The sequence below is a fragment of the Pristiophorus japonicus genome, unplaced genomic scaffold, assembly GCF_044704955.1.
Source record: "Pristiophorus japonicus isolate sPriJap1 unplaced genomic scaffold, sPriJap1.hap1 HAP1_SCAFFOLD_592, whole genome shotgun sequence".
Lineage (NCBI taxonomy): Eukaryota > Metazoa > Chordata > Chondrichthyes > Pristiophoridae > Pristiophorus > Pristiophorus japonicus.
In genome coordinates, this window is record NW_027254501.1 from 73035 (window position 1) to 92706 (window position 19672).

Below are 19672 nucleotides of genomic sequence, written 5' to 3' on the forward strand. Positions count from 1 at the left end.
AGGGGGAAGGGGAGAGAGTGGGGAGAGAGAGAGGGGGAGGGGGAGGGGAGACAGAGAGGGAGATGTGGAGGGGATGGAGGGCCAGGGGAATGAGTGAGGCACAGAGAAAGTGAGATAGCGGGAAGGGGAGAGAGTGAGGGGAAGGAGTGAGAAAGGGGGGAAGGAGAGACAGGGAGGAAGAGAGAAGGGAAGTGGAGAGAGAGAAGGGGGAGGGGAAAGTGATCTAGGATAAGGGGAATGAGATAGTGGAAGTGAGGGAGAGAGACGGGGAAGGGGAGACAGGGAGGAAGAAAGACGGGCAGGGGAGAGAGAGAGGGAAAGGAGAAAGCGAGATTAAGGAGAGAGAGAGGGAAGGAGTGAGAGAGCGAGGGGGGAGAATGGAAGGGGAGATAGAGGGAGGGGAAGGAGAGAGAGAGAGGGAGAAGCGGAGAATCTGAAAAGAAAGAGATAACCGGGACGGGGTGGAGGAGTGAAGAGGCAGAGGCTGAATAGAGAATAATGAATTAGAGATGGGAATTTAAATACTAAATTAATTTTGGGTAGGCCCCAATGAGATTTGAACCACCTGCTCTGGGAAAGATAGGGGAAGGAGCAGGAAAGAGAGGGGAAGGGAAAAGAGAGAGGGGAAGGAATGGGGAGAGAGTGAAAGGAGAAAGGGAACGGGAGAGAGGGGAAAGAGGTGAGAGAGAGAGAGAGGGGAAGGAGTTAGAGAGAGGGGAGGGAAGTGGAGACAGGGAGGAAGAGAGAGGGGAAGGGGAGAGAGGTGTGCGGGAGGGGAAAGAGAGGGAGGGGAAGGGGAGAGAGAGGGTGAGGGGAGAGAGAGGGGGAAGGAGTGAGAGAGAGGGGGAGGGGAGATAGAGGGGGAAGAAACATAGAAACATAGAAACATAGAAAATAGGTGCAGGAGTCGGCCATTCGGCCCTTCAAGCCTGCACCACCATTCAATAAGATCATGGCTGATCATTCACCTCAGTACCCCTTTCCTGCTTTCTCTCCATACCCCTTGATCCCTTTAGCAGTAAGGGCCACATCTAACTCCTTTTAAATATATCCAATGAACTGACCTCAACAACTCTCTGCGGCAGGGAACTCCACAGGTTAACAACTCTCTGAGTGAAGAAGTTTCTCCTCATCTCAGTCCAAAATGGTCTACCCCTTATCCTTAGACTGTGACCCCTGGTTCTGGACTTCCCCAACATCGGGAACATTCTAACCGCATCTAACCTGTCCCGTCCCATCAGAATCTTATACGTTTCTATGAGATCCCCTCTCATCCTTCTAAACTCCCGTGTATAAAAGCCCAGTTGCTCCAGTCTCGCCTCATATGTCAGTCCCGCCATCCCGGGAATCAGTCTGGTGAACCTTCGCTGCACTCCCTCAATAGCAAGAATGTCCTTCCTCAGATTAGGAGACCAAAACTGAACACAATATTCCAGGTGAGGCCTCACCAAGGCCCTGTACAACTGCAGTAAGACCTCCCTGCTCCTATACTCAAATCCCCTCGCTATGAAGGCCAACATACCATTTGCCTTCTTCACCGCCTGCTGTACCTGCATGCCAACTTTCAATGACTGATGTACCATGACACCCAGGTCTCGTTGCACCTCCCCTTTTCCTAATGTGTCACCATTCAGACAATATTCTGTCTTCGTGTTTTGCCCCCAAAGTAGATAACCTCACATTTATCCACATTATACTGCATCTGCCATGCATTTGCCCACTCAACTAACCTGTCCAAGTCACCCTGCAGCCTCTTAGCATCCTCCTCACAGCTCACACTGCCACCCAGCTTAGTGTCATCTGCAAACTTGGAGATATTACACTCAATTCTTTCATCTCAATCGTTTATGTATATTGTAAATAGCTGGGGTCCCAGCACTGAGCCCTGCGGCACTCCACTAGTCACTGCCTGCCATTCTGAAAAGGACCCGTTTATCCCGACTCTCTGCTTCCTGTCTGCCAACCAGTTCTCTATCCACGTCAGTACATTACCCCCAATAACATGTGCTTTAATTTTGCACACCAATCTCTTGTGTGGGACCTTATCAAAAGCCTTTTGAAAGTCCAAATACACCACATCCACTGGTTCTCCCTTGTTCACTCTGCTCGTTACATCCTCAAAAAATTCGAAACGATTTGTCAAGCATGATTTCCCTTTCATAAATCCATGCTGACTTGGACCGATCCTGTCACTGCTTTCCAAATGTGCTGCTATTTCATCCTTAATAATTGATTCCAACATTTTCCCCACTACTGATGAAGGAGTGAGAGAGAGGGGAAGGGAAGAGAGGGGGAAGGAGCGAGGCTGTGACAAGGGAAGGGGAAGGAGGGAGAGGGGAATGAGTGAGAGAAGGGGAAAGTGAGATAGTGGGAAAGGGAGAGAGGGGTAAAAAGATGTAGAATGGGTTGTGAGGGGGAAGGGTGACAGAGATTTGGAAGGGGAGAGAGTGTAAGAGAGACGAGAAGAGGAGAGGGGGAAGGGTGTGTCTGGAGCCTGTTGTTCCAGTGTCGGTCTCGGAGATGTTTAATATTTATAATTAAAGCCCCTGTTAATTGTTGGTGAATTTAAATATTGAGCTAATTTGAGTAGACCCAAAAGAGACTTAAACTCACGACCCCTGGTTTACCATGCCAGTGCTCTAACCCCTGAGCTATGGAGTCACCTGCTCTGGGACAGGTAGGGGAAGGAGCAGGAAAGAGAGGGGAAGGGAAAAGAGAGAGTGGAAGGAGTGAGAGAGAGGGGAGAATGGGAGAGAGAGGAATGGGGAAGGGGAGAGAAAGCCGGAGCGGAGAGAGAGGAAGAGAGGGAGGTGGGGAAAGAGAGGGAGGGGATGGACAGAGAGAGAGAGTGTGGAAGTGGGGGAGAGAGAGGGGAAGGAGTGGGAGATAGGGGGAGGGGAGAGAGCAGACGGGGAGAGAAAGGGGAAGGAGTGAGAGAAAGGAGGAAGGGGAGAGGGAGGGGAAGGAGTGAGAGAGAGGGGGAAGGGAAGACAGGGAGGAAGAGAGAGGGGAAGGGGAGAGAGAGTGGGGGTGGGGGTGGGGGTGGGGAGGGAGGGAAGGAAAGAGAATGGATGGGAGAGGGAAAGGGAGAGTGAAAAGACAGAGTGGGTAGCGGAGAGAGGGGGAGGGGATAGAGAGAGGGAAGACAGAGGAGAAAGGAAAGGGGGGGAAGGACTGGGGAGAGAATGAAATTAGAGAGGGAAGGGGAAATAGAGGGAACGAGTGAGAGAGAGAGAGGGGAAGGGGAGAGAGATGTGAAGGCAAGAGAGGGAGGAGGCAGGGGAGAGAGAAAGGGGAAGGGGAGAGAGAGGGAGAAGGGGAGAATCTGAAATGAAAGGGAAAAGAGAGCGAGAGAGGATGGAGGGATGAGAGGGGAGGGGAAAGGGAAAGGGCGAGTGAAAAGGCAGAGAGGGAAGGAGCGATCGGCGGGAGAGAGTAGGTAATGGAGAGAGGGGGAGGGGAGAGAGAGAGAAGAAAGAGGACAAAGGAGAGAGAGGAGGACAAGTGAGCGAAAGAAAGTGGAGAGGGAAGGGGAGAGAGGGGAAAGGGGGGAGTGAGAGAGGAAGGAATGAGAGAGGCGGGGGGGCAAAGAGTGGGGAAGGGGAGAGAGAGGGGGAAGGGGAGAGAGAGGGAGAGAGAGGAAGGAGTGGGAAAAAGAAGGGAAGGGAAAAGAGAGACTAGAAGGAGTGAGAGAGAGGGGAAGGTGAAAGCGAGGGAGGGGAAGGGGAGAGAGTGCAGGTAATGAGAGAGAGGGTGAAGGGGAGAGATAGAAGGGAAGGAGTGAGAGAGAGGGGGAAGGGGAAAGAGAGGGGTAGGATTGAGAGAAGAAGGGTAACGAGTGTGTAAGAGCGTGAAGGGGAGATAGGTAGAGAGGGGGAGGAGAAGAGAGAAGGGGAAGGAGGAAGAGTGGGTGAAGGGGAGATAGAGGGGGAAGGAGAGAGAGTGAGAGGAGAGAGGGGAAGAGAGGGGCATTAGTGAGAAACGGGGAAAACAAGATAGCGGGAAAGGGAGAGAGAGGAATAAAAGTTGTAAAACAGGTTGCGATGGGGAAGGGAGAGGAGAGGGGAGCCTGTAATTCCAGGTTTGGTCTCGGAGCTGTTTAATATTTATAATTAAAGCCCTTGTTAATTGACAGTGAATTTAAATGCTGAGCAAATCCCAGTGAGATTTGAACACACGACCCCTGGTTGACGGGACTAGTGCTGCAACCCCTGAGCTATGGAGACACCTGCTCTGGGAAAGACAGGGGAAGGAGCAGGAAAGAGAGGGAGAAGGCAAAAGAGCGAGTGGAAGGAGTGAGAGAGAGGGGGAAGAGGAAAGAGATGGGGAGGGGAGAGAGGGAGAAAGAGAGAGGGGAAGGGGAGAGAAAGGGGGAAGGAATGAGACAGAGGGGAAGGGGAGACAGCGGGAGGGGAGAGAAAGAGTGGGGAAGGGGAGAGACGGTCAGGAGAGAGAGGGACGGGCAGGGGAGAGAGAAAGGAAGGGGAGAGAGAGGGAGAAGGGGAGAATCCGAAAAGAAAGGGTAAAGAGAGAGAGGAGGAAGAGGGGGGCGGGGAGGGAAGAGGGAGAGGGAAAGGGAGAGGGAAAAGGCAGAGGGGGAAGGGAAGAGAGGGGGTGAGAGTGTGTAGTTGAAAGAGAGGGAGGGGAGACAGAGAGAGGGGGGAGGGGATGGAGTGACAGAGAGGGGAATGAGTGTATTGTGTTCCTAACACAGATGAGACTGCACACAGGGAGGTTACAGTAACAGTGACCTCAGTCTTTAATAAGACACTCCAGAGTGAGAAACAGGCCTTAGGGGCGGCTTATACACAGTGCTCCCAATGGAATCCCTTGGGACTTCAGGGAATGAGCTCCCTGGTGGCGGAACATGGGAGAGCAAGTTTTACAGATACACAACAGAGTGAGAGATGAGGAAAGCGCGATAGTGGGAAAGGGAGAGAGGGGTAAAAAGATGTAGAACGGGTCGTGATGGGGAAGGGAGAGAGAGATTTGGAAGGGGAGAGAGAGTGCAAGAGAGACGAGAACCTGTTGTTGAAGGATTGGTCTCAGAGCTGTTTAATATTTATAATTAAAGCCCTGGTTAATTGACAGCAAATTTAAATATTAAGTAGGCCCCAATGAGATTTGAACTCACGACCCCTGGTTTACTAGACCAGTGCTCTAACCCCTGAGCTATGGAGCCACCTGCTTTGGGAAAAGACAGGGGAAGGAGCAGGAAAGAGAAGGGAAGGGAAAAGAGAGAGTGGAAGGAGTGAGAGAGAGGGAAGGGGAGCGAGAGAGGGAGGGGTAAGGGATAAGCGAGCGTGGAAGGAGTGAGAGAGGGAGGGGACGGAGTGAGAGAGAGGGGGAAGGGGAGAGGGGAAGGGACGGAGTGAGAGAGAGGGGGAAGGGGAGACAGGGAGGAGGAGAGAGGGGAAGGGGAGAGAGAGAAGGGGAAGGGGAAAGAGCAATTGGAAGGATTGAGAGAAAGGGGAAGGGGAGAGAGTGGGGAAGGAGTGAGAGAGAGGGGGAAGGGGTGACAGGGAGGAAAAGAGAGGGGAAGGGGAGAGACGGAGGGGAGTGAGGGAGGGGAGGAAAGAGAGGGGACGGGAGAGGGAAAGGGAGAGTGAAAAGGCAGAGGGGATGTGAAAGTGGGCAGCGGAGAGAGGGGGACAGGAAAGAGAGGGGAAGGAGTGATAGAGAGGGGGAACGGGAAAGAGTGGGGAAGGAGTGAGAGAGAGGGGAAGGAGAGCGAGAGGGGAAGGAAAGAAAAGGAGGAGGCGGGGAGAGAGAAAGGAAGGGGAGAGAGAGGGAGAAGGGGAGAATCCGAAAAGAAAGGGTAAAAAGAGAGAGAGAGAGGAGGAAGAGAGGGGAGGGGAGGGGAGAGGGAGAGGGAAAGGGAGAGTGAAAAGACAGAGGGGGAAAGGGAGAGAGGGGGAGAGAGAGAGAGGGGGAGGGGAGACAGAGAGGGGGATGTGGAGGGTATGGAGGGCGAGGGGAATGAGTGAGGCACGGGGAAAGTGAGATAGCGGGAAGGGGAGAGAGTGAGGGGAAGGAGTGAGAAAGGGGGGAAGGAGAGAAGGGATTGAGTGAGAAAGGTGGGGAATGAGAGCGTAAAGTTCTTTCTCAATGGCACAAAATCCACACGAGGCAAATTCTGTGGACTAGGTCACTCCATGACCTGTACCTTTATTCACAGGACCAAGAGGTGATGACCCTGCGTGGGACCTCCCTTTATGTACCTGGACGACCAGGTAAGGAGTGTCTCCCACAAGTTCGCCCCCTGTGGTCAAGATGTGCATTGCTTAAGTCTATTCAGTATTGCAGTGGTGTGACATGGAGGTTTCATATATGACAGAGAGACAGGGAGGAAGAGAGAGGGGAACTGGAGAGAGAGAAGGGGGAGAGGAAAGAGATCTAGGATACGAGGAATGAGATAGTGGAAGTGAGGGAGAGAGCGGGAAAAGAGTCGGAAAGAGAGGGGAAGGGGAAAGAGAGAGGGGAAGGAGTGAGGGAGCGAGGGGAAGGAGTGAGGGAGCGAGGGGGAAGGGGAGACAGGGAGGAAGAGAGAGGCGGAAGCGGAGGGGAAGGAGCGAGAGAGAGGGGAAGGCGAGAGAGGGAGGAGGCAGGGGAGAGAGAAAGTAAGGGGAGAGAGAGAGAAGGGGAGAATCGCAAAAGAAAGGGTAAAGAGAGAGAGAGAAAGGAGGAAGAGGGGAAGGGGAGGGAAGAGGGAGAGGGAAATGGAGAGTGAAAAGGCAGAGGGGGAAGGGGAGAGAGGGGGGAGAGAGAGAGGGGGGGAGGGGAGACAGAGAGGGAGATGTGGAGGGGATGGAGGGCAATGGGAATGAGTGAGGCACAGAGAAAGTAAGATAGCGGGAAAGGGAGAGAGTGAGGGGAAGGAGTGAGAAAGTGGGGAAGGAGAGACACGGAGGAAGAGAGAGGGGAACTGGATAGAGAGAAGGGGGAGGGGAAAGAGATCGAGGATAAGGAGAATGAGATAGTGGAAGTGAGGGAGAGCGAGGGGAAAAAGGCACAAAGAGAGGGGAAGGGGAGAGAGAGAGAGGGAAAGGGGAATGAGAGGTTAAGGGGAGAGAGAGGGAAGGTTTGAGAGAGCGAGGAAGAGAATGGAAGGGGAGATAGAGAGAGGGGAATGGGAGAGAGAGGGAGAAGGGGAAAATCTGAAAGGAAAGGGAAAAGAGAGAGATAGAGGAGGGAGGGGAGAGACGGGAGGAAAGAGAGGGGAGCGGAGAGGGAGAGTGGGAAGGAAGTGGTTGGGGAGAGATTGAGGCGTTGGGAGGGGAAAAGGGGGAGAGGGGAATGAGTGAGAGACAGGGAAAGCGGGACAGTGGGAAAAAGATGTAGAATGGGTCATGATGGGCGAGAGAGTCAAGCCTGTTGTTCCAGGGTCGGTCTCAGAGCTGTTTAATATTTATAATTAAAGCCCTTGTTAATTGACAGTGAATTTAAATACTAAACTAATTTTGAGCAGGCCCCAATGAGATTTGGGCCCACGACCCCTGGTTTACAAGACCAGTGTTCTAACCCCTGAGCTATGGAGCCACCTGCGCTAAGAAAGATAGGGGAAGGAGCAGGAAAGAGAGGGGAAGGGAAAAGAGAGAGTGGAAGGAGTGAGAGAGAGGGGCAAGGGGAGACAGGGAGGAAGAGAGAGGGGAAGTGGAGAGATGGAGGGGAGGGAGGGAGGGGAGGATAGAGAGGGGGCGAAAAAGGGAAAGGGAGAGTGAAAAGGCAGAGGGAGTGTGAAAGTGGGCAGCGGAAAGAGGGGGACAGGAAAGAGAGGGGAAGGAGTGATAGAGAGGGGGAAGTGGAAAGAATGGGGAAGGAGTGAGAGAGAGAGGGGAAGGAGCGAGAGAGAGGGGAAGGCGAGAGAGGGAGGAGGCAGGGGAGAGAGAAAGTAAGGGGAGAGAGAGAGAAGGGTAGAATCGGAAAAGAAAGGGTAAAGAGAGAGAGAAAGGAGGAAGAGGGGAGGAGAGGGAAGAGGGAGAGGGAAAGGGAGAGTGAAAAGGCAGAGGGGGAAGGGGAGAGAGTGGGGAGAGAGAGAGGGAGAGGGGGAGGGGGAGGGGAGACAGAGAGGGAGATGTGGAGGGGATGGAGGGCCAGGGGAATGAGTGAGGCACAGAGAAAGTGAGATAGCGGGAAGGGGAGAGAGTGAGGGGAAGGAGTGAGAAAGGGGGGAAGGAGAGACAGGGAGGCAGAGAGAAGGGAAGTGGAGAGAGAGAAGGGGGAGGGGAAAGTGATCTAGGATAAGGGGAATGAGATAGTGGAAGTGAGGGAGAGAGACGGGGAAGGGGAGACAGCGAGGAAGAAAGACGGGCAGGGGAGAGAGAGAGGGAAAGGAGAAAGCGAGATTAAGGAGAGAGAGAGGGAAGGAGTGAGAGAGCGAGGGGGGAGAATGGAAGGGGAGATAGAGAGAGGGGAAGGAGAGAGAGAGAGGGAGAAGCGGAGAATCTGAAAAGAAAGAGATAACCGGGACGGAGTGGAGGAGTGAAGAGGCAGAGGCTGAAGAGAGAATAATGAATTAGAGATGGGAATTTAAATACTAAATTAATTTTGGGTCGGCCCCAATGAGATTTGAACCACCTGCTCTGGGAAAGATAGGGGAAGGAGCAGGAAAGAGGGGGGAAGGGAAAATAGTGAGGGGAAGGAATGGGGAGAGAGTGAAAGGAGAAAGGGAAGGGGAGAGCGGGGAAAGAGGTGAGAGAGAGAGAGGGGAAGGAGTTAGAGAGAGGGGAGGGTATGTGGAGACAGGGAGGAAGAGAGAGGGGAAGGGGAGAGAGGTGGGGGGGAGGGGAAAGAGAGGGAGGGGAAGGGGAGAGAGAGTGTGGAAGGGGAGAGAGAGGGTGAGGGGAGAGAGAAGGGGAAGGAGTGAGAGAGAGGGGGAGGGGAGAGAGAGGGGGAAGAAACATAGAAACATAGAAATATAGAAAATAGGTGCAGGAGTAGACCATTCGGCCCTTCGAGCCTGCACCACCATTCAATAAGATCTTGGCTGATCATTCCCTCAGGACCCCTTTCCTGCTTTCTCCCCATACCCCTTCATCCGTTTAGCAGTAAGGGCCATATCTAACTCCTTCTTAAATATATCCAGTGAACTGGCCTCAACAACTCTCTGCGGCAGGGAACTCCACAGGTTAACAACTCTCTGAGTGAAGAAGTTTCTCCTCATCTCAGTCCTAAATGGTCTACCCCTTATCCTTAGACTGTGTCCCCTGGTTCTGGACTTCCCCAACATCGGGAACATTCTAACCGCATTTAACCTGTCCCGTCCCGTCAGAATCTTATACGTTTCTATGAGATCCACTCTCATCCTTCTAAACTCCCGTATATAAAGGCCCAGTTGCTCCAGTCTCTCCTCATATGTCAGTCCCGCCATCCCTGGAATCAGTCTCGTGAACCTTCGCTGCACTCCCTCAATAGCAAGATCGTCCTTCCTCAGATTAGGAGACCAAAACTGAACACAATATTCTAGGTGTGACCTCACCAAGGCCCTGTACAACTGTAGCAACACCTCCCTGCTCCTATACTCAAATCCCCGAGCTATGAAGGTCAACATACCATTTGCCTTCTTCACCACCTGCTGTACCTGCATGCCAACTTTCAATGACTGATGTACCATGACACCCAGGTCTCGTTGCACCTCCCCTTTTCCTAATCTGTCACCATTCAGATAATATTCTGTCTTCGCGTTTTTGCCCCCAAAGTAGATAACCTCACATTTATCCACATTATACTGCATCTGCCATGCATTTGCCCACTCACCTAACCTGTCCAAGTCACCCTGCAGCCTCTTAGCGTCCCCCTCACAGCTCACACCACCATCCAGTTTAGTGTCATCTGCAAACTTGGAGATATTACACTCAATTCCTTCATCCAAATCATTGATGTATATTGTAAAGAGCTGGGGTCCCAGCACTGAACCCTGCGGCACTCCACTAGGGAGGGGGCAGGGGAGAGAGAAAGGGAGGGGAGAGAGAGGGAGAGGGGGAAAGTGAGGTAGGGGAAGGTGAGAGAGTGGGGAAGGGAGGGAGAGAGGGTGGGGAAGGGAGTTGGGGAAGGTGCAAGAGAGGTTAAGAGGAGTGATGTGAAAGGAGTGAGAAAGAGTGGGGTAAGGGGAGAGACGGGAATGGGAGAAAGTTGGGAAAGAGAGTGAGGGAGGATGCAGGGGAGAGAGAAAGGGGAAGGATAGAGAGGGGGAGAAGGGGAGAACCTGAAATGAAAGGGAAAAGAGAGAGGAGGAAGGGGAGCAGAGAGGGAGGAGGGAGAGAGGGTGAGGCGAGGGAGGGGGATGAATGAGAGACGTGGAAAGAGAGATAGCGGGAAAGGGAGAGAGGGATAAAAAGATGTCGAATTGGTCATGATGGGGAAGAAAGAGAGAGAGAGTGTAGCCTGTAGTTTCTGGGTTGGTCTTGGGGTTATTAAACATTTATAATTAAACATCTTGTTAATTGACAGTGAATTTAAATATTGAGCAAATTTTGAGTAGGCCCCAGTGAGATTTGAACCCACGACCCCTGGTTACTCGACCAGTGCTATGGAACCACCTGCCCTGGGCTGTGTCATTTCCCAGTTAGTGCTGTGTGTTTGAAGAATCAGGAGGGGTCAGTGAAACGCTCAGATTGTGTCTCATCCCCCAGACTCCTGCCTCCGTCTCTTCAATATTCGCCTCTCAACATCGATGTATCGGGTCTTTCACGTAGTAAAACATCCCAAGGCAACTCAGTCACACTCTGTCCCAATCTCTCTGGATCTCTGTCTCTCTCAATCTCACTCTCTTTCTTTCTGTCTCTCACCTTCTCACTCTGTCCCTCGACGGGGGAAGGTATAGCGGGGGATGGGGAGAGAGGGAGAAGGGAAGAGAGAGGGGGGGAATGGGAGAGAGAGGGGGGCAATGGGAGAGGTGGGGAGGGGGAGAGTCTGATGGGAAAGGGGAGAGCGAGAGCGATGGAAGAGAGAAAGGGATGAGGGAGGGGAGTGGAGACAGGGGAGGCGAGGGAGAAGGAGAGGGAGGCGAGAGAGAGGAGGGGAGAAAATGAAAAGGAAAAGGGGAAGGAATGAGTGAGAGGGGAAGGGGAGAGAGAGGGAGGATGAAAGAGGGGCAGGGAAGAGAGAGGGGTGGAAAGGGAAAAGAGAGGTTAAGGTGAGAGGGGCAAGGAGTGAGAGAGAGAGGGGAAGGGGAGAGGGGGAAGGAGAGAGGGTGAGGGGAGAGTCATTGAAAGCAGCCATGCAGGTGCAGCAAGCAGTTAGGAAGGCAAATGGTACGTTGGCCTTCATTGTAAAAGGGTTTGAGTACAGGAGCAAGGATGTCTTACTCCAGTTATACAGGGCCTTCGTGAGACCACACCTGGAGTATTGTGCACAGTTTTGGTCTCCTTACCTAAAAAGATTTACAACAGGACGTGATGGGGAAGGCGGAAAGATGAGAGCCTTTTGTTTCAGGGTCGGTCTCAGAATTGTTTAATATTATAATACTTATAAAGCACTTGTTAATTGACAGTGAATTTAAATACTGAGCTAATTTTGAGTAGGCCTCAGTGAGATTTGAACTAGACCAGTGCTTTAACCCCTGAGCTATGGAGCCACCTGCTCTGGGAAAGACAGGGAAGGAGCAGGAAAGAGAGGGGAAGGGAAAAGAGAGAGTGGAAGGAGTGAGAGAGAATAGGGAAGGGGAGTGAGATGCGAAGGCAAGAGAGAGAGGAGGCAGGGGAGAGAGAGGGAGATGGGGAGAATCTGAAAAGAAAGGAGGGTGGGGATAGAATGATTTGGAAGGGGAGAGAGAGTCGGGTGTGAGGAGAGGCTGTTGTTCCTCGGTCGGTCTCAGAGCTGTTTAATATTTATAATTGAAGCTTCTGTTAATTGACAGTGAATTTAAATACTGAGCTAATTTTGAGTAGGCCCAAGTGAGATTTGAACTCACGACCCCTGACTTACTAGACCAGTGCTCTAACCCCTGAGCTATAGAGCCACCTGTCCTGGGAAAGTTGGGGAAGGAGCAGGAAAGAGAAAGGAAGGGAAAAGAGAGAGTGGAACGAGTGAGAGAGAGGGGAAGGAGAGGGAGGCGGGGGAAGGGCGTACAGGGAGGAAGAGAGAGGGGAAGGGGAGAGAGAGTGGGGGAGGGGAGGAATGAGAGGGGACGGGAGAGGGAAAGGGAGAGTGAAAAGGCAGAGGGGGTGAGAGAGTGGGTAGCGGAGAGAGGGGATGGGATAGAGAGAGGGATGATCGAGAAGGAAGGAGAGAGAGGGGAAGGAATGGGGAGAGAATGAAAATAGAGAGTGAAGGGGAGAGAGGGGGAAGGAGTGACAGAGAGTGGGAAGGAATGACAGAGAGTGGGAAGGAGTGACAGAGAGTGGAATGGGAGAGAGAGACGGGGAGGGGAAAGAGGGGTAAGGGGAGACAGAGAGTGGAAGGAGAGAGAGAGGGGGAGAGGGAGAGAGGGAGGAAGGGGAGAGAGATAAAGAACGGGAAAGAGGGGGAAGGGGAAAGAGAGAGAGGGGATGGACAGAGAGAAAGCTTGGAAGGGGGAGAGAGAGAGGGGAAGGTATGTGAGAGAGGGGAGGGGATAGAGCTTAAGGGGAGAGAAAGGGGAAGGAGTGAGAGAGATGGGGAAGGGGAGACAGGAAGGGAGAGAGAGTGGGGATGGGGAGGGAGGGCAGGAAACAGAGGGGACGGGAGAGAGAAAGAGCAGAGGGGTTGAGAGAGTGGGGGAGTGGATAGAGAGAGGGAAGAGAAGGAAATTAGAGCGGGAAGGGGAGAGAGGGGAAGAGGGAGAGATCGAGAGTGGAAGGGGAGAGAGAGGGGGAAGGGGAGATAGAGAGTGGAAGGGGAGAGAAGGGGGAAGGAGAGAGAGAGGGGGAATGGGAGAGAGAGTGAGAGAGGGGAAGGATATACTTGCCATAGAGGGAGTGCAGCGAAGGTTCACCAGACTGATTCCTGGGATGGCAGGACTGTGGTATGAGGAGAGATTGGGTCGACTGGGCCTGTTTTTACTGGAGTTGAGAAGAATGAGAGGAGATCTGATTGAAACGTATAAAATTCTGACGATGTTGGACAGACTGGATTGAAATACTAAACTAATTTTGAGTAGGCCCCAGTGAGAGGAGGGAAGGGGAAAGAGGGGGAGAGGAAGGGGAGAGAGAGGGGGGAATGGAGGGAGAGAGAGGGGAAGGGGAGAGAGATGGGAAGGCGAGAATCTAAAAAGAAAGGGAAAAGAGAGAGAGAGAGGAGGAAGAGAGGGGAGGAAAGAGACATGAGGGGAGGGAAGAGGGAGAGTGAAAAGGCAGAGGGGGAAGGGGAGAGAGGGGGAGGGGAGAGAGGGAAGATAGAGGAGTGCGGAGAGAAAGGGGAAGGAGTGCGGAGAGAATGAAAGTAGAGAGTGAAGGGGAGAGAGGCGAAATAGGTGAGAGAGAGAGGGGAAGGGGAAAGCAAGAGAGGGAAGGAGTGAGAGAAAGGGGGGAAGGGGAGAGAGTGTGTGGAAGGAGAGAGAGGGGGGGAAGGAGTGAGAGAGAGGGGAAGGGGAGAGTGGGGGGAAGAGAGAGGGTGAGGCGAGGGAGGGGGAAGGTGGGGAGAGACGAATGAGTGAGAGACGGGGAAAGTGAGATCGCGGGAAAAAGATGTAGAACAGGTCGTGATGGGGAAGGGAGAGAAAGTGCAAGAGAGACAAGAATCTGCTGTTTTCCGGTCATTCTCAGAGCTGTTTAATATTTATAATAAAGGCTGTTATTAATTGACAGTAAATTTAAATATTAAGCTAATTTTGAGTGGATCCCAGTGAGATTTGAACCCACGACCCCTGGTTTATTAGACCAGTGCTCTAACCCCTGAGCTATGGAACCACCTGCCCTGGGCTGTGGGTCATTCCCCAGTTAGTGCTGTGTGTTTGAAGAATGAGGAGGGGTCAGTGAAACGCTCAGATTGTGTCTCATCCCCCAGACTCCTGCCTCCGTCTCTTCAATATTCGCCTCTCAACATCGATATATCGGGTCTTTCACGTAGTAAAACATCCCAAGGCAACTCAGTCACACTCTGACCTCAATCTCTCTTTCTCTCTGTCTCTTTCAATCTCACTCTCTTTCTTTCTGTCTCTCACCTTCTCACTCTGTCCCTCGAGGAGGGAAGGTAGAGCGGGGGAAGGGGATAGAGGGGGGGAATGGGAGAGAGAGGGGGCAATGGGAGAGGTGGGGAGGGGGAGAGTCTGATGGGAAAGGGGAGAGCGAGAGTGAGGGAAGGAGGGAAAGGGATGAGGGAGGGGAGTGGAGACAGGGGAAGCGAGGGAGAAGGAGAGGGAGGCGAGAGAGAGGAGGGGAGAAAATGAAAAGGAAGAGGGGAAGGAATGAGTGAGAGGGGAAGGGGAGACAGAGGGAGGAAGAAAGAGGTGCAGGGAAGAGAGAGGGGTGGAAAGGGAAAAGAGAGGTTAAGGGGAGAGGGGGAAGGAGTGAGAGAGAGAGGGGAAGGGGAGAGGGGAAGGGGAGAGTCATTGAAAGCAGCCATGCCTGTGCAGCAAGCAGTTAGGAAGATAAATGGTACGTTGGCCTTCATTGCAAGAGGGTTTGAGTCCAGGAGCAAGGATGTCTTACTCCAGTTAGACAGGGCCTTGGTGAGACCACACCTGGAGTATTGTGCACAGTTTTGGTCTCCTCACCTAAAAAGATGTACAACAGGACGTGATGGGGAAGGCGGAAGCTTTTGTTTAAGGGTCGGTCTCAGAACTGTTTAATATCATAATACTTACAAAGCACTTGTTAATTGACAGTGAATTGAAATACTCAGCTAGTTTTGAGTGAGCCCTACTGAGATTTGAACCCACAACCCTGGGTTTACGAGACCAGTGCTCTAACCCCTGAGCTATGGAGCCACCTGCCCTGGGAAAGACAGGGGAAGGAGCAGGGAAAAGAGAGAGTGGAAGGAGTAAGAAAGAGAGGAAGGAGTGAGAGAGAATAGGGAAGGGGAGAGAGATGCGAAGGCAAGAGAGAGGAGGCAGGGGAGAGAATCTGAAAAGAGGGCAGGTGGGATAGAGGCAGAGAGTGATTTGGAAGGGGAGAGAGAGTCGGGTGTGAGGGGAGCCTGTTGTTCCAGGGTCGGTCTCAGAGCTGTTTAATATTTATAATTAAAGCTCTTGGTAATTGATAGTGAATTTAAATAGAGAGCTAATTTTGAGTAGGCCCCAGTGAGATTTGAACTCACGACCCCTGGTTTACGAGACCAGTGCTCCAACCCCTGAACTATGGAGACACCTATTCTGGGAAAATTGGGGAAGGAGCAGGAAAGAGAGGGCAAGGGAAAAGAGAGAGTGGAAGGAGTGAGAGAGAGGGGAAGGAGAGAGAGGCGGGGGAAGGGCGTACAGGGAGGAAGAGAGAGGGTGTTGGGGAGAGAGAGTGGGAGAGGGGACGGGAGAGGGAAAGGGAGAGTGAAAAGGCAGAGGGGGTGAGAGAGTGGGTAGCGGAGAGAGGGGATGGGATAGAGAGAGGGATGATAGAGAAGGAAGGAGAGAGAGGGGAAGGAATGGGGAGAGAATGAAAATAGAGAGTGAAGGGGAGAGAGGGGGAAGGAGTGACAGAGAGTGGGAAGGAGTGACAGAGAGTGGGAAGGGGAGAGAGAGACTGGGAGGGGAAAGAGAGGTAAGGGACGGGGAGACAGAGAGTGGAAAGGGAGAGAGAGGGGGAGAGGGAGAGAGGGAGTGAGGGGAGAGAGATAAAGAACGGGAGAGAGGGGGAAGGGGAAAGAGAGAGAGGGGATGGACAGAGAGAAAGCTTGGAAGGGGGGAGAGAGAGGGGAAGGTGTGTGAGAGAGGGGAGGGGATAGAGCTTAAGGGAAGAGAAAGGGGAAGGAGTGAGAGAGATGGGGAAGGGGAGACAGGAAGGGAGAGAGAGTGGGGATGGGGAGGGAGGGCAGGAAACAGAGGGGACGGGAGAGAGAAAGAGCAGAGGGGTTGAGAGAGTGGGGGAGTGGATAGAGAGAGGGAAGAGAATGAAATTAGAGCGGGAAGGGGAGAGAGGGGAAGAGGGAGAGATCGAGAGTGGAAGGGGAGAGAAAAGGGGAAGGGGAGATAGAGAGTGGAAGGGGAGAGAAAGGGGGAAGGAGAGAGAGAGGGGGAAGGGGAGAGAGAGTGAGAGAGGGGAAGGATATACTTGCCATAGAGGGAGTGCAGCGAAGGTTCACCAGACTGATTCCTGGGATGGCAGGACTGTGGTATGAGGAGAGATTGGGTCGACTGGGCCTGTTTTTACTGGAGTTTAGAAGAATGAGAGGAGATCTGATTGAAACGTATAAACTTCTGACGGGGTTGGACAGACTGGATTGAAATACTAAACTAATTTTGAGTAGGCCCCAGTGAGAGGAGGGAAGGGGAAAGAGGGGGAGAGGAAGGGGAGAGAGAGGGGGGAATGGAGGGAGAGAGAGGGGAAGGGGAGAGAGATGGGAAGGCGAGAATCTAAAAAGAAAGGGAAAAGAGAGAGAGAGAGGAGGAAGAGAGGGGAGGAAAGAGACATGAGGGGAGGGAAGAGGGAGAGTGAAAAGGCAGAGGGGGAAGGGGAGAGAGGGTGAGGGGGAGAGGGAAGATAGAGGAGTGCGGAGAGAAAGGGGAAGGAGTGCGGAGAGAATGAAAGTAGGGAGTGAAGGGGAGAGAGGCGAAATAGGTGAGAGAGAGAGGGGAAGGGGAAAGCAAGAGAGGGAATGAGAGAGAGAAAGGGGGGAAGGGGAGAGAGTGTGTGGAAGGAGAGAGAGGGGGGAAGGAGTGAGAGAGAGGGGAAGGGGAGAGTGGGGGGAAGAGAGAGGGTGAGGCGAGGGAGGGGGAAGGGAGGTAGAGGGGAATGAGTGAGAGACGGGGAAAGCGAGATAGCGGGAAAAAGATGCAGAACAGGTCGTGATGGGGAAGGGAGAGAGAGTGCAAGAGAGACAAGAATCTGCTGTTTTACGGTCATTCTCGGAGCTGTTTAATATTTATAAAAAAGGCTGTTATTAATTGACAGTAAATTTAAATACTGAGCTAATTTTGAGTAGGCCCCAGTGAGATTTGAACCCATGACCACTGGTTTACTAGACCAGTGCCCTAACCCCTGAGCTATGGAACCACCTGCCTTGGGCTGTGGATTATTCCCCAGTTAGTGCTGTGTGTTTGAAGAATGAGGAGGGGGTCAGTGAAACGCTCAGATTGTGTCTCATCCCCCAGACTCCTGCCTCCGTCTCTTCAATATTCGCCTCTCAACATCGATATATCGGGTCTTTCACGTAGTAAAACATCCCAAGGCAACTCAGTCACACTCTGTCCCAATCTCTCTTTCTCTCTGTCTCTTTCAATCTCACTCTCTTTCTTTCTGTCTCTCACCTTCTCACTCTGTCCCTCGAGGGGGGAAGGTAGAGCGGGGGAAGGGAATAGAGGGGGGGAATGGGAGAGAGAGGGGGCAATGGGAGAGGTGGGGAGGGGGAGAGTCTGATGGGAAAGGGGAGAGCGAGAGTGAGGGAAGGAGGGAAAGAGATGAGGGAGGGGAGTGGAGACAGGGGAAGCGAGGGAGAAGGAGAGGGAGGCGAGAGAGAGGAGGGGAGAAAATGAAAAGGAAGAGGGGAAGGAATGAGTGAGAGGGGAAGGGGAGACAGAGGGAGGAAGAAAGAGGGGCAGGGAAGAGAGAGGGGTGGAAAGGGAAAAGAGAGGTTAAGGGGAGAGGGGGAAGGAGTGAGAGAGAGAGGGGAAGGGGAGAGGGGGAAGGGGAGAGTCATTGAAAGCAGCCATGCAGGTGCAGCAAGCAGTTAGGAAGGCAAATGGTATGTTGGCCTTCATTGCAAGAGGGTTTGAGTACAGGAGCAAGGATGTGTTACTCCAGTTATACAGGGCCTTGGTGAGACCACACCTGGAGTATTGTGTACAGTTTTGGTCTCCTTACCTAAAAAGATGTACAACAGGACGTGATGGTGAAGGCGGAAGCCCTTTGTTTCAGGGTCGGTCTCAGAACTGTTTAATATCATAATACTTACAAAGCACTTGTTAATTGACAGTGAATTGAAATACTCAGCTAGTTTTGAGTAGGCCCCAGTGAGATTTGAACCCACGACCCTGGGCTTACTTGACAAGTGCTCTAACACCTGAGCTATGGAGCCACCTGCCCTGGGAAAGACAGGGGAAGGAGCAGGGAAAAGAGAGAGTGGAATGAGTGAGAGAGAATAGGGAAGGGGAGAGAGATGAGGCAGGGGAGAGAATCTGAAAAGAGGGCAGGTGGGATAGAGGCAGAGAGTGATTTGGAAGGGGAGAGAGAGTCGGGTGTGAGGGGAGCCTGTTGTTCTGGGGTCGGTCTCAGAGCTGTTTAATATTTATAATTAAAGCTCCTGTTAATTGATGGTGAATTTAAATACTGAGCTAATTTTGAGTAGGCCCCAGTGAGATTTGAACTCACGACCCCTGGTTTACGAGACCAGTGCTCTAACCCCTGAGCTCTGGAGCCACCTGCTCTGAACAAATTGGGGAAGGAGCAGGAAAGAGAGGGCAAGGGAAAAGAGAGAGTGGAAGGAGTGAGAGAGAGGGGAAGGAGAGAGAGGCAGGGGAAGGGCGTACAGGGAGGAAGAGAGAGGGCGTTGGGGAGAGAGAGTGGGAGAGGGGACGGGAGAGGGAAAGGGAGAGTGAAAAGGCAGAGGGGGTGAGAGAGTGGGTAGCGGAGAGAGGGGATGGGATAGAGAGAGGGATGATAGAGAAGGAAGGAGAGAGAGGGGAAGGAATGGGGAGAGAATGAAAATAGAGAGTGAAGGGGAGAGAGGGGGAAGGAGTGACAGAGAGTGGGATAGAGTGACAGAGAGTGGGAAGGGGAGAGAGAGACGGGGAGGGGAAAGAGGGGTAAGGGACGGGGAGACAGAGAGTGGAAGGGGAGAGAGAGGGGGAGAGGGAGAGAGGGAGGAAGGGGAGAGAGATAAAGAACGGGAGAGAGGGGGAAGGGGAAAGAGAGAGAGGGGATGGACAGAGAGAAAGCTTGGAACGGGGGGAGAGAGAGGGGAAAGTGTGTGAGAGAGGGGAGGGGATAGAGCTTAAGGGGAGAGAAAGGGGAAGGAGTGAGAGAGATGGGGAAGGGGAGACAGGAAGGAAGAGGGAGGGGAAAGGGAGAGAGAGTGGGGATGGGGAAGGAGGGCAGGAAAGAGAGGGGATGGGAGAGAGAAAGGGCAGAGTGGTTCAGAGAGTGGGGGAGTGGATAGAGAGAGGGAAGAGAATGAAATTAGAGCGGGAAGGGGAGAGAGGGGAAGTGGGGGAGATGGAGAGTGGAAGGGGAGAGAGAGGGGGAAGGGGAGATAGAGAGTGGAAGGGGAGAGAGGGGGGGAAGGGGAGAGAGAGTGAGAGAGGGGAAGGAGTTAGAGAGAGTGAGAGAGGGGAAGGAGTTAGAGAGAGAGGAAGGAGTGAAAGAGAGGGGAGGGAAGTGTAGACAGGGAGGAAGAGAGAGGGGAAAGGAAGAGAGAGAGGGGAAGGGAAAGAGAGGGAGGGGAAGGGGAGAGAGAGTGTGGAAGAGGAGAGAGAGTGTGAGGGAAGAGAGAGGGGGAAGGAGTGAGAGAGAGGGGGAGAGGAGAGATGGGGGAAGAAACATAGAAATATGGAAAATAGGTGCAGGAGTAGGCCATTTGGCCCTTCGAGCCTGCACCTCCATTCGATAAGATCATGGCTGATCATTCCCTCAGTACCCCTTTCCTGCTTTCTCTCCATATCCTTTGATCC

The 19672-nt window shown here is 52.8% G+C and overlaps 6 non-coding genes across 6 annotated transcripts; all 6 read right to left on the minus strand.

The window, feature by feature from the left end:
* Positions 1-5109: 5109 nt before the first annotated feature.
* On the minus strand, positions 5110-5182 carry trnat-agu (transfer RNA threonine (anticodon AGU)). Its single transcript has one exon. It is a non-coding gene; the product is annotated as a tRNA-Thr (tRNA).
* Positions 5183-11886: 6704 nt separating this feature from the next.
* Positions 11887-11959, minus strand: trnat-agu (transfer RNA threonine (anticodon AGU)). The gene has a single exon. It is a non-coding gene; the product is annotated as a tRNA-Thr (tRNA).
* A 1794-nt stretch (positions 11960-13753) lies between these two features.
* Positions 13754-13826, minus strand: trnai-aau (transfer RNA isoleucine (anticodon AAU)). Its single transcript has one exon. It is a non-coding gene; the product is annotated as a tRNA-Ile (tRNA).
* Positions 13827-15149: 1323 nt separating this feature from the next.
* trnat-cgu (transfer RNA threonine (anticodon CGU)) lies at positions 15150-15222 on the minus strand. The gene has a single exon. It is a non-coding gene; the product is annotated as a tRNA-Thr (tRNA).
* A 1765-nt stretch (positions 15223-16987) lies between these two features.
* Positions 16988-17060, minus strand: trnat-agu (transfer RNA threonine (anticodon AGU)). Its single transcript has one exon. It is a non-coding gene; the product is annotated as a tRNA-Thr (tRNA).
* A 1289-nt stretch (positions 17061-18349) lies between these two features.
* Positions 18350-18422, minus strand: trnat-cgu (transfer RNA threonine (anticodon CGU)). The gene has a single exon. It is a non-coding gene; the product is annotated as a tRNA-Thr (tRNA).
* Positions 18423-19672: the final 1250 nt, after the last annotated feature.